A 14,800-nucleotide genomic window follows, 5' to 3' on the forward strand; every position below is an offset into this window, starting at 1 on the left:
GGCCTGATATGCTAACTATGTAAATTCAGTAGCCATAACAATACAAAAATGTATCTGGAACAAAATCAGGCCTAGATAGTACATATTAGTAATAAAAGGGCTTTTAGAAATGTCTTTATCTTCAGAAGATTTCATTCTCAATATTCTGTGATCACTCAAGTTCTTCTTACTGAAGAGAAACTGGACTTCATGAAGAGCACTTAGAAGCTCTTGAAAAAATTCTTTCTTTAATTTTCTCTGTCTTGTCTGAAGAACACACAGAATAATGATAGAAATTCAGTAAAAGTTAGTATGTGTCTCCTATGTCCCTGGGACTGTTGCTTGGCATTGGATACAACAAGGAAACACAGATGCTCACAGATCTCAGAAAGTTAAACAAGCTGATGTGGTTTGAATGACAGATATTCCCTAGGTTCCCAGGCATTTGAAAGCTTGGCCCCCAGTGGGTGCTACTGTTTAGGGAGGCTTAGAAAGTGTGGTCTTGTTGGTGGGGAGTATGTCACTGGGGGTGGGCTTTGAAGTTTCAAAACCCCACACCACTCCCAGTTTGTTCTCTACTTCCTGCTTACTATTTAAGAGCTCTCAGCCCTGTGGTGGTGGTGGTGGTGGTGGTGGTGGTGGTGGTGGTGGTGGTGGTGGTGGTGTGGAACAGGTTTAATCTGAAGCATTAAACACAAATTCAGAAAGAAAAAGAAACATTTTTCTCAGTGTACTTATTATTGTAAAATGATCAGGAAAAGAATCAGTTCTCAACCACGATAATGATACGAGTGTGAGGACTGGAGTTCAGAATCCCAGTATCCACATGAAGTCTATGCATACGGCAACCACCCTGCAGTCCCAGCACTGAGGAGGAGATAGGAAGTTTCTTTGCAAGTTCACTAGCTAGACTAGCCAAATGGTGAGCTCTGGATTCAGCAGAATACTCTCAGTGAAGTAAAGTAGAGCACAATCTTGGAAGACACTTGACATCAACTTCAGTCTTCCATGTGAGTACTTACACCACACACACACACACACACACACACACACACACACACACACACACATGCGCGCACACAGAATGGTGGTTATCATTGTAATGGTCTGTCCTGTCCCTTTAAGAATCAAGCCCCGCCCACTCCCTCACTCTTTTGCCAAGGCAAGTGGATCTTTCTTCTGCTTCCAGCCTGACTTCCTGTCTCTTTCCCAAAGAGACCTTCTCCCCACTTCTCCCCTTCATTCCTCCTTTCCCTCTCTTTCTCTGTCTCTCTCCCTCTCTGTCTTTCTCTCTGCTCTTCTTCCTTCTCCCCTTCCATCTTTCCCTTCCATAACCCACTAAATAAATACCCACTTTCTCTGTGTGGCATGTCTCTGTCTCTCACCCGCTGTGCGGCTCTGTGCCTGGGACCTGCTGACCCTCATAGACCGCGGGCCACTTGAGGAACTGCAGTGTTTTACCACCTCACTCCTCGTGGCTTGCTGCCTGCTACAGCCACTTGGGGAAAGGTGCCATTTTATTTTTACCATAACATTTGGTACTTGTGATTTGGCCAGGCATGTTCCCTTCAGCCTGCATTTGGGCTATCTGAGGATGCCTGGAACTCTGGGCTTGGGAACTGGGTTTCTTCACAACAGCTCTACGTTCTATCTGCCTAAACACAGACCTCTACACACACCGGCAGCTTTGGTGGTGAGTTTTCCCCTTCAGCCTTCATGGCTATGGTTGAGCCCTCTGATGACATTCATCTCATCTCTGGTTGCTTCCCATAGCTAAAAATGTGACCAGACTAATCAGGTTGGTGCTCGCACTAAAACTGCACACGTGTGGTGCCTTCAATGTGGGGCCTAGGGTCCCTCAAATTTTTCTTTCTCCTTTTTCCTTTCTTTTTGACCACTCATAAATGTTCCCCGCTGAGACCACTTGGAGAGGCCTCTAGTCTCTGGCTTCCAAGTCGCCTGAACCTGGAGTCAGTCAGGCTTCATCCACACCCTGCCTGTAGAAAAGAGACACTTTCCTAAAGGCTTCGTGGTGTTGCTGTTTCATTAACACCCCACCTGTAAAGAGGAGACATCCTCCTATAGGCCCTGTGGTGAATTCACGGGTTATCACATTTTTCAGCTATGGTATAAACCCTCAAACTATCAGCCACCAGCCTGTGAATGCTCTGCCCATGTCCTGCTGGCTCATCCTCAAATTATCCCTGCCTTCGCTACCACTGGTCCCACGGAAACCGACAAGATTAGTCGGATCCGCGAGGCAGCTGTTTTCAATTCCAGCCTTTGTTCCCCATTGTAGCTTGTGGCTCTGTGTCTCAACAACAGGGCAGATCATGCCTCTAGGTCTCTCTTGTTATTATGTTCAAAACTCCTGTGGCTCAAAAATAGTGGCTTTTCATACATGTGACCTGCCATTTTGACTAAGGTCAGGTGACCTTACCGCCATCTTAACTGTCAGCCAGGTCAGGTGACCAAGTCCTACCATCTTTACTAAGGTATCCCTGCCTAGTCCCTTGGTTTACTTATGTTTTTGTCTTTAAATTCCTCTTACTGACTCTGTTACATGTGTGTTTGGCACAGTGGCATGCCTTTGGTAGGGCCCATCAAGAGCATCCACTTCACCCAATTCCTATTCACTGTGTGTATATATACATGTCACTTAAATGCACCTATGTTTACTGTTAGAAGTTATAATTGTGTATTCATTGTATCTCATTCCAGACTACAAAGCAGTAAGTCTCATGTTTTAAATTGGTATGTACTTTTAAGTCTCTTACAAAAATACAGTACATTTAATCCTATCCTGCTTTAAAATATATTAATTTGTTCTATACTATTGTCAGTCCTGTTAAGCTTTATTGTAAACGGTTCTTTCCTACTTTGTCTTTTCACCTGTTAAGTTGAGAGCCAGTACAGTCAAGCTTGGATCCAGCTTTCCAGGCAGATTCTATAACTTATCTATACCCAGTAAACAGTCCTCGACTGCTCAGAGATCTAAGGAATATGGTATTTAAATGCTTAATTATTAAAAAAAAAAACCTTTCATAACAAAAAGAGACAGGTTGGCTCCTAGCAGCAACACTCTACTTCCTCCAAAGAAGACAGAAGATAAATGGGCACAGAACAACATTCATCCACAATTCGCTTCAATTGCCAAGCACTGACCACTGGACAAAACTGCCTTTCATCTAAACTGAAGATCTCCAGACAGTGGACAGAATCCTAGAATTGATAGCCTAGCTTCTCAGGCCAAGGTAGGCTTGTCTTCCTACCTTCCTACAGATTTCTTAGCCCACAACATCTTCTGGAGCCTGGCAGATCCTGCACTAAACAGCAAAAGAAAAATATGACCCTCAGCGACTATGGAGGAACTTGAGGAGTAGCTCTAGGTGCCAACCAAATAAGTTCTCTGTTGTTTTTTAAACAATAACTCAAGTAAAATTTTATCCTTCTCAAAGATCTCTGATACAGCTTGACAGCTGAGGGGTTTTGTCAGTTTAAAAGGACAACCTCAGATAAGGAAAATGGTACATTTACACGATGTAAATTTTACACAGTAGAAAAAAATAATGACAGCTTGAATTTTGCATGAAAATGGATGGAGCTAGAAAACATTATTTTGAGTGAGGTAACCCAGACACAGAAAGACAATTATCACATGTTTAAAAACTCATAGGTGGTTTTTAAACATAAAGTAAAGAAAGTCAGCCTACAACCCTAATCCTAGAGAACTTAGGCAACAATGCGGGCACTAAAAGAGACTTACATGGATATAATCTACATGGGAAGTAGAAAATAGAAAAAGACAAGATCTCTTGAGTAAATTGGGAGCATGGGGACCTTGGGGAAGGATTGAAGGGGAGAGAAGAGAGGCAGGGAGGGGAGCAGAGAAAAATGTAGAGCTCAATAAATATCAATAAAATATATATATATATATATATATATATATATATATATATATATATATATATGGACAACCTCACCAAACAAATTTCAAGAAGTACAAATTAACAAAATTCTCTCTCACACTGCCTTTCATAGTCTTAAAGACACTTTTTATTATGCAAAAATATCTGTCACAGTCATTCTGATACAAATATGCTACTGTTTAAAACTTATGTTTTCACAAACCCCCAAAATTCTTGTAAGTTTCAGGGAGCCAAATTGAAGGATCCACCTTAAGCAGGTCAGATACACCCCTCTCAATTCCCTGGTCCTAATTTTTTTTTCCTAAACTTAACTTTGTCCTCTGTGCTGCCAATACCTTAAACAGGTATAAGAGACACCAGACATTTCTATACCACAAACACCGGACAGGAATAAAGAGACCAGCTACCCCAGGATGTGATCAGCACCCAGCTTTTCTCAGGTTCACCACCAAGACGTCCACAAATAAGCAGGAAACAGTCTTGAGACTCTGCCATCCCAATTCCTTTAACCTGTGGTGCCTAACCTCCCGCCTTTTTATTATAAAAAAGAGATGGTAATGTAATGGTCTGTCCTGTCCCTTTAAGAGACAAGGTCTGGGGCTGGAGAGATGGCTCAGTGGTTAAGAGCATTGCCTGCTCTTCCAAAGATCCTGAGTTTGATTCCCAGCAACCACATGGTGGCTCACAACCATCTGTAATGGGGTCTGGTGCCCTCTTCTGGCCTGCAGGGATACACACAGACAGAATATTGTATACATAATAAATAAATAAATATTAAAAAAAAAAGAGAGAGACAAGGTCTGCCCACTCCCTCACCCTTCTGCCAAGTCAAGTGGATCTTTCTTCTGCTTCCAGCCTTAGTTCCTTCCTTTCTGTCTCTCTCCCAAAGAGGCAGCTTCTGCCTTGCTCCTTCTCCCGGCTTCTCCCCTTTCCCCCTCTTCTCTCTCTCTCTCTCTCTCTCTCTCTCTCTCTCTCTCTCTCTCTCTCTCTCTGCTCTTCTCCTTTCACCCCTTTCCCTTCCATAATCCACTAATTAAATACCCACTTTCTCTGCATGGCGTGTCTCTGTCTCTCACCTGCCACATGGCTCCCTGCCTAGGACCTGCTGGCTCTTGCAGCCTGAGAGCCACTTGAAGAACTGCAGTGTTTTACCACCTCCCTCCTTGTGGCCCACTGCCCGCTGCAGCCACTAGGGGAAAGGTGCCGTTTTATTTTTACCCTAACAATCATCATCATGATTACTACCATTGTAACATGTTGGCCATGGGAACAGTCGAATCTTAACATTGTTGACGGGAGTTTGTAAACAGCAAAAGCAGGGCTTTACCATTTTGCTTTCCAAGGACACTGATGGAGGGGAGCATAGCTGTAGACAACAGAGAAGCCACTGGCAAATCCAGCTTTCAGCCTAACTCTCCTTATGCCAAGGTGAGACTTACAAGCTCTTACCAAAGAAGTTTCTCTAATTCTATCAAGCCCTCTAGATGACTCCAAGAGCAATACTAAGAGTGCCAAGAAAGTTGAAGTCAACTTAGGGACCATATTTTGGGCAAAGCTACACTTCCATTGATCTATTTACCCCTCCAGAAGAGGTTTCAAAAACTCAGGCCTTTCTTTCTCCCTTCCCTAGTGACGGAAGCAGGGCCCTGCCCAAAGTATTGTGTTTACCCAATGTTCCTATGGGTTCACTCAGGATTGGAGCAGCTGCATGCTTTCCCAGGAACAGTAGGTGGGGATTTCACATGGTGGTAACATAGGGATCCAAGCTGGTGATTTTGCTAAGGCAAACACACCCTGAGAATTGCTGTTTATTCTAGTATCAAGATGAAGAACTGTAATAGGCAGGGCTCTTCTGGTCAGGACAAACAGGCTTCTACTGCCAGAACCTGCTGTATACACACACTGGATTAGTTGGGTGTGTACATCATTGTTTTTGTCTGATTTTTTATTTTTTGTAATCTAATGAAGACAAATTACATTCTTGAAAACTCTCTGTTCAAACGCAAACTTTGAGATCGATAAAAGCCTTGTGATCTAGTGGCTGTGGAGCCAAATTTCAGCACTACATCTTCTCACTCCAGGTCAAGTCAGAAGTTGATTTTTGCATGATGTCATAGAGGATAGTAGAAGTCAGGTCTGCCCTGTCCTGTCACTCAGGCTCACATGAATTCCTAAAATATTTTATGGCCAGCCTGCTTCAAAAGCTTTCTGCCTTCGATTCCCACTACTTCCTGGACCATAGTATTATTCACCCAGGAGTAGCATCTTTTAGTTCTGGGGGTTTCATTTTTGTTGTGGTTATTTGTGTGTGTGTTTGTTTGAGACAGGATCTCCTAGCCCAGAATGGTCTCAAGTTTACTGTGTAGCCAAGGACGACTTAGAGGTCTTGACTTCTCCTCCCAGTGCTGGGACTGCCACGTTGGTACACAAGCTGTGGCTTCTTTAAATTCTTAACAGCCAGCCCCTCTTCTGCCTTAGAGCATTTCTCTACTTCTTCATATCTTTTCTTTGTCACTGAAAACAGCCACTAGCCCTTCAGCTTCTGCTTAGTCATCATTGCCTCTGAAAGCCTTCTTCCTCTAGCCTTTGCTCGGCCCACACACAATGCTTCAAACGCAACAGGAGAACATGTACAACACGATCTTGCTCAAATACACTGTGTTCCCAGCCCCCTCACTGGGCGATACACAGAGTCAGCAATCAATATCCATTGACAGAATGAAGTTGGGTGTGGAGAACAGGGCTGTAATCACAGCTACTCAACAGGCTAAAGCAAGAGGATCCCAACTCCAAGGACTTCCTAGAAAACAGAATAGGTTCAAGTTTAGTCTGGGCAACTTAGTGAACTCCTTTCTTAAAGTAAATGTAAAAGGAGGCTTGGGATTAGAACCCAGTAGTAGAATACTTACCTGCTTCATACAATGCATTGGGTTCAACCCTTAACACCAACCTTAAGACTGACTGAATAAGTGAATGAATAGATAGATGGATGCGTGGATAAAAGACGCCTGACTTACATTAATGATCAATCAGAGGACTGTTTTTAATAGGGGCCCAAAAGGCGAGGGATATTCTTAATCCTTAGATTAGACGTCTAAAGGATATGGGAAAGTGCTTACTATTGGGAATAGCGATAATAATTAACTGATTTAACAAAAATAAATCATGGAAACCTGATTGAACTATGTCCACGCAGGATGGAAGCCCAACAGCCCTCAGTTTCAAAGACACAACATCTATCCTGTTCCTGGGAATGTGATCCAGGTTTCTCAAAGGGACTATTTTACAGATCTCTGTAATGTCAGTCTTTAAATGGCTCCTTGAGGGGCTGTACAAAGAATACCCTCAAGACTGACTCTCCAAATAGGAATTGTGAATCAAGACTGGATTGGAAGTATGAGCAGCTACTCTAGCTAGGCTGGAAGCAAGGCCAAGACTTGGCATGAAGCTGCCTTACTAACCATGGAGCAGAGAACAATGCCAGTGGAAGAACTGGACAGGAGCCATTCTTATCAAGAGACACAGCAGCCTCAGTCCGAAAACAATAGGCAAGAGATTTTCCAACCAGAAATGCTGGGAGCTCAAAAACATGTTCATGCTTGGCTTCAGCAAGAAAGTCAAGAGGAAGTTCCCTACCATTAGGGTTGAGGTCAGGCCTGGGATAAGAATAAAGTATGTTGCAACAACAGGAGAAAGAAGCCAGAAGCAAGTAGGACTGGGGGGGAGGGAAAGATACCCTGCTCAAGTCTTAAGAGTAAGCAGCAAAACATGCTGGGCCTGTGTAAGAAGAACCTGAGATGGAGTGGGAAGTACAGAACCAGTGGATACAGTCTCTGTATTAGTGGTTCTCAACCTGTGGGTAGCCTTATCCACAAGGTTGGTCACAAGGGTCACCTTAGACTATCAGAAAACATAGATATTTATATTATAATTCATAACAGTAGGAAAATTACAATTATGAAGTAGCAATGTGGTTGGGGTCACCACAACATGAGGAACTAAAGGGCACAGCATTAGGAAGGTTGGGAACCCGTGCTCTAGATGCTCAGGAAGTCAGAGGACTGGGAATGAGATGGAGCTGACCCTGGGCTAGAATCATCTTACAGAATTCCACAGCACCATGTTGTAGATTCCGCTGAGGGAAGGCAGGATGATCCTAGAGCTGTGAGCACCTAGGGCACTGAAGGGGTTCTGGAATTTGGGGTAGTCATTTTGTAGAGGGCACAGCATGGATAATGATTCATCCCAAGCACATGGTGGGAAGAGTATTTGAGGAGGTGGCTAGGAGCTCCTGTGTGTGTGGGCATCGTATTAGTGATGTGTGGGAAGACAGCTCTGTGTTTTTGCTTCTCCACTTTGCTTGCCTTTGCTTTTCTCAGTGCTGGAGATGGCACCCAGGGCTTGCCCATGTTAGGCAAGTGTTCGCCCACTGAGCATATCTTCCTTCTGAGTAAGCAATTTTGAAATTAAGTATAGAATTGGAGAAGGATGTAAAAACAAAGAAACTAAATTTTGCAAGGCAAGTTGATCTAGAAGGCTCTGAAGGAAGCCCCAGAGGGTCATTCAGGCATTTAGGGACAGGCAGCAGGGCCTCTGCAGCAGGCATTCTCTCCGGGACCTGGACAAGGCCTAGAAGTGCCCAAGACTCAGGCGGGAAGGCAGTAAGAATTCACTGCTCTGTGTAAGATTTGATAGACTAAATGGTCACAAGAAATCTGACTTTTCTCTACTGGTCTGTTTGCAACTGATAGTAACCTGGTGCCATCCGACATCCATCCGGGTGGTGGTAGAAAACTCATGACCAGAGTATGGTATTTAGGGCATCTCATCAAGCCATAAGATAATAAACTCACTGACTCAGTCACTGTTCTATTGGCATGAAGAGACACCATGACCCGGACAACTCTTAGAAGAGAAAGAGCTTAAGGTGTGTGGCATGGAGGGGCTTGTTTACAGTTTCAAAGGCTTAGTCCATTATCATAATGGTGGGGAGTATGGTGGCAGGCACGGTGCTGGGGAAGTAATTGAGAGCCACATCCTGACCCACAGGCAGAGAGAGTATAAGACTGGGTCTGGCCTGAGTTTTTGAAACTTCAAAGTCCACCCTCAGTGATACACTTCTTCCAACAAGTCCACATCCCCTACTCCTTCTAATCCTTTTAAATTCTAGTCCCATTCCCTGGTGACTAAGCATTCAAATATATGCACCAATAGGAGCCATTCTTACTCAAACCACCAAGCTCACAACATTGGTGGTATAGTCAATTGGCCATAAAGCCTGTGTCTCTGAGGACAGAACAGTGAGCTCTTGTATCCTAAATTTTCTTTCCTTCTCATCAGGTACTAACTTAATAAGAAGGAATCATGACTGACACCCACAGCAACCAATCAAGGGACTGGGATTCACAGAAGTGATGTCTCTTCTTTAGAAAAATCGGGGCAGTGATCTTATATAGCCTTGGGCCTCAAACTTAGCAGGCATAAGAATCATTTCTAGAATTTATTTAAAATGCACACTTTAACTAGTTTTATTAAATAAACTATTAAGAAGGCACACTTAGAACTAGTGGGTCTGAGTTTCCAGGAAGCAGTAACGCAGAGGTCAATTCTGCTGCAGGAAGCGGAGGCAGAGTTTCCACTTCATGAGGATTCGGCAAAACAAGCGGAAATGTGATTATGAGGTATCTGTGAGAGATGTGGTCAGTCAGACTGCATAGCAAATGATATCTGATGAGCAGATGCTGAAACTAGACAACTTCTGCTTCTGGCTTGCCAGTTAGAATAGAGTCAAGGCGATGGAGTTTCTGGTAAGGTTGGAGCTAACCCTGGATGATGAGCTAGACATTAGCATAGGCGGGGAGAGCCAGTCAGGGTCATGGTCAGGGATCACGGTAGGAGGAAGGACTGAGGCTCAAGCTGCAGTCAAGGTTACTGATACCCAGAAATCTTTTCCTGCAGTTCTCAGTGTGCTAGTGCTGGCAGGAGTCTGATACTGATAGTAGCCTTGTATCTGAGACTGGCTCTGGCTGGCTCTCTCCCTCAACCTCTACTCCCCCACTTCACTAGGCAGCTCCTTTAAGCTATAAAGAGTCACAAGAACAGATCTCCAGTCACCAAGTGCATCTCTAGTCCTCCAAAGAAACCTGAGATCATATGGCAGGAAGGCTGGACAATCTTGGGCAAGGCTGGTCTGAAGTTGAAGTTGATTCTTAAGCCCTTTTAGATCCTTTCTCACAGTTTACTCCTAGGGAGCTAGAGTTGGGACTGTGACAACCTCTGGCAGTAAGACAGCAAGCGAGAGATAGTTTTATAATGACACAAGATTTCTACCCCATCATAATGAGAAAGTGTTAGCACCATACCAAAGACAGAGTCAATGCCAAGAGAAATGATCAGAATCTGGTGACCAACCTACCTGTTCTGTCTTACATCATTCAGTAATTTAGAGACAAGACCAAAACATAAAGGGGGAACCTAGAATTCTCACTTCTAAAAGGATTCTGCCCTGCATATTTCTATAATTTTAAGCTAACGTGGGCTTCATCAGTTCTTTGATCAGATTGCACTCCTAAAAACTGCCAAAGATCAGCAGCATGGAGAGAATGGAAATTTTGGTGAAGCTGCAGAGAGAAGAAATGGGCCATTAGGATATTCTTGAGGAAGGTGCATTCAGAAGGTAGCTTGGGGTACCACTGCATGGAGAGGAAGAAGAAAAAGAGAAGGGGCCACTCCAGGGCTTCTCTTGCTCTGTTTACAGAATTGTGTTTCTTTACTTCTCCTCCTGCCTTGCAGCTGGGTCTGTTCCTGCCAGTCATTTAAGGTTCAGCTTCACCATCATCTCCTTCTCAGATTTGCCGGCTATGGTTAGAAGTTTTGCACTGTGGGCTCTCACTATTGTTTATATACATATTTTTGCATTATGTATGTATATATGTATATATTTTGAGACAGGTTCTCACTATGCAGCTCTGGCTGTCCTAGAACTCACTATGTAGACCAGGCTGGGCTCGAAGTCACAGAGATTTTGATTGCCTCTGCCTCTCAAGTGCCATGTTCAAAGGTGTGCTCTGCTCCACTATGCCTGGTTTGCAATGATTTGTTTATACCTAGAAATAGCCCACAACCAGCTCTTACCCAGTCCCACCTTTCTGTTCCCCCTCCTCCAGCTCTGTGAATAATGGCCAGGATCTCACGTATGCCAGGAAACTGTTCTATCACTAAACTTACCTCAAACTATCAATTTTTTGAAATCAGGGAAGTAATCTCCTTTCATGCGTTTCAAATTTGGTCTGTTGCCCAGCTAGTTACTGAGAACTAGAGATATTTTTGATTCATCTGTCCTATCATATCCCCAAATTACACCTCGTTAACAAAGCTTACCAATACTGTTCAGATTGTTTCAGAAAGGCTTCTGCTCAAACAAAAGTTGCTAATTGAAAATTCTTAGGATAATGTAGAAGAATTATGCTACCAATTACAGATAATATAGACAAAAAAAATCAAAAGGATGACCAGGTGTATTTGAGAAACTTGGTAGTAGCATTTTACATATACTATGCTAGCAAAAATTAAAGCAAAATGAAACACCAAATGAAGTTTTGCAGGCGGCAGTGTTCCCTAGTTGTGGTATGGCAGACTGACCTAACTCTCTAAAAAGTTGTATGAATACCCATTTCCTGTGATTTGTAACATAGCTTGTTGAAAGCAACTATTTGGATGTCATTTAACAAGATAATCTGTTACCCAGTTAGTAGACAATTTCTCAATGTGGCTCAATAATGTCAATTCACAAATAACTGACAAAGTTCCTTGGGGTCCTTGCATCCCAGAGTAATGCATCGCTTTATGATTCTCAGTGAGTATGAGGTATGCCTGTCTTTGTTTATGACGTGGGAAAGATGAAGCTATTGGAAATGTTGGGAAACGAACTAGCGAGATGCACTGAATACATTTCTTGACCAGCACATAGGTTGTAGGCAAGAGTATAAACATAAATTGAAGGTTCAGAAACCTGAATTGGCCTCAGGACTAATAGTTTACCTATCTTTTAAGAATCCTTTGGAGGAGCCCGTTGGTGGTGGCACACACCTTTAATTCCAGCACTTGGGAAGCAGAAGCAGGCAGATTTTTGTGAGTTCAAGGCCAGCCTGGTAGAGAGAGAGAGAGAGAGAGAGAGAGAGAGAGAGAGAGAGAGAGAGAGAGAGAGAGAGAGAGAGATGGTTCTAGGACAGCCAGGTCAACACACAGAGAAATCCCATCTTGAAAAAGAAAAAAAAAAGAGGGGGAGAAGGCTAGAGAGATGTTCAGGTAAGAGCACTGACTCTTCTTCACGGGCTATTTTTCCAGAGGACCTGGGTTCAATTCCCAGTACCCACATGGTAGCTCACAACTGTCAGCAACTCCAGTTTTAAGGGATCTGACACCTGTACACAGATATATATGCAGTCAAAACACATAAAATAAATAAATCTTTGGCATGAGCGAGGACAGATGCATCACAAAAGACACGTACACAGGCCTGCGGAAGTTGGCTCAGGGAGAGAGAAAGAGAGACGGAGGGAGGGAGGGGTAGAGAGAGAGAGAGAGCTGTAGAGAGAGATAGCGAGAGATAGGGGAAGAGGGAGGCAGTAGTTACTTCTTCAGAAGAGGGACTGAAGGAGAGCGTGGAGCGGGCATGTCCAGCTTTTAAAAGCTGCCTATGCATGCACACAAGGGCTTATGTAGCTGCATCATGCATAGATCACGTGACTATGCCGTGTGCACAGTCACGTAGGGCTTAAGGGCCCCAGTTGACTATGTAAATTGCCTGAGCACTTGATGGTGCATGCACGCCCTGGAACCCGGAAGTGTCAGAGTTTGGGGTGGCTAGACATTTTGCCAAAGCGCTGGCAAACCTAATACTATGGAGGATTCACACCCAGACCAGCAACCATGTAAACTTTCACATCATCTTACTGTAAACTTATTCATCATCTTACACGAGAGAGGCTATTTCATGAAGTTTGCCTTTTACTGGGTCAGGAATATGAAACTGTGACCTATCCTATTAATTTTTATAGGTGGATCATGTCTTAGATTTTCTTAGTAGTATTAACCATACTGTTTTTTTGTTTTGTTTTGTTTTTGAGATAAGGTCTTATTTTGTAGCTCTGGCTGGCATAGAACTTGCTATGGAGATCAGGCTGGCCTTGAACTCACAGAAATCCACCTGTGTTTACTTCTCCAGTGCTGGGATTAAAGACCAGCACCACCAAACTTGGTTACTTCACATTTGAGGATCTTATAGTAAACACACACAGACACACAAACACACACACATACAAACACACTGATTTCCTTGTAAATGTGTCCCTTTTCAAAATTGTTAAGACCATAAAAATAAGACAAGACACAAAGGCAAATCCATTAGAAATTCAAAGTCATCCTTAGCTATACGGGACTTCGGTACTTTACACACACACACACACAAGCTATATACTGTCAAGTCCCAAAGAAAGCCAGAACAAGTCTCCCAGGAGTCATCCAGCCACTAATTTCCTTCCCCTAGTTTCTGATTCCTAGAACTCTCTTGGACCTTTTGCCCTCTCTCTTCTCTTCTTCTTTAGCTTTCCTGCTCCCCCAGTCATGCCCAGATGAAATCTGAACCCTTCTAGATGCCTCTGGCTGTGTTCTTCCTCATATCTATAATAAAATCGTTCTCCTCTACCATACCTAGGAGTGGTCGTCCTCATTTTCCTCATTTTCATGCACATACATAAATTAAATTAAGAAGTGTAAAAGCATGAAAAATGTTCAGAGTATGATAAAGGAAAAAAGCAAAACATCTGTATGAAAATCATGATTGACTAAGTAAAGGTACATAAACTTCTGAATAACAATAGTGACCCTGTAGTCAGGTGGTGGTGGCGCATGCCTTTAATCCCAGCACTTGGGAGGCAGAGGCAGGCGGATCTCTGTGAGTTCGAGGCCAGCGTGGTCTACAAGAGCTAGTTCCAGGACAGGAACCAAAAGCTACGGAGAAACCCTGTCTCGAAAAAAAAAAACTGACCCTGTAAAAACCAAGTTGAATGTTTTTTAAAGCTATTTTTAGTTTTGTGCAGTTTCTCATGATGAAGTTTATATTGATGCTGAAGTTCAGACTTCGTACTCTAGTATTTTCTTTCCCAGTGGTGCTGAAGAATTGTGTGGGCTTAAGGTATGGCCAAATAGTGTTCAAGAGGTTGCAAATTTGTTTTCAAACCTGTTTACTCATGATTCATTGTTTCTCAAGGCATAGTTGAAACGCTCCCCAACCTATCTAAATACCATAAACTCCGGGGTTCTGTTTTTTGAGACAGTTTCCCAGGAGCCAAGAAGCCAGTCCTGGAACTCTGTAGACCAGGCTGGCTTCGAACTCAGAGATCCACCTGCCTCTGCCTCCCACGTGCTGAGATTAAAGACGTGAGCCACCACCACCACCCAGTTTAGATTCCAGGTTTTAACGTCACGAATTGTATAAGCTTATTTCCCGCTGTTAATTCATTTCATTGACTTTTTAATAGTTTTCTTTCAGGCTTTGGCTCAGTTTTTATTATTCAGAATTCAAGAACTCGTTGATTTTTGCCAGTCTTCGTATGTAGTATTCATGACTTTCAGTGGCCATTACAAAACAAATCACGTTTGGCCAGGTCCAAAACACAGGAAGAGACCGAGAGCACGAAATCCCCGACCCACCCTCGGTCCCCAAAAGAATCGCAGTCAGCGAGCCCAAGGGAAGGCTAAACGGCGCGGCCCCGCCCCTACCCGTAGCACGCTGGCACGTCTTCCGCTCAGGCCGTCGCCTCCACCCAGGACGCCCCGCCTCTCCGCAGCACGCAGGCGCACTCTCCTAGGCGCCCGTCTCCTTCGAAACG

The sequence above is a fragment of the Microtus pennsylvanicus genome, chromosome 4 (genome assembly GCF_037038515.1).
Source record: "Microtus pennsylvanicus isolate mMicPen1 chromosome 4, mMicPen1.hap1, whole genome shotgun sequence".
Lineage (NCBI taxonomy): Eukaryota > Metazoa > Chordata > Mammalia > Rodentia > Cricetidae > Microtus > Microtus pennsylvanicus.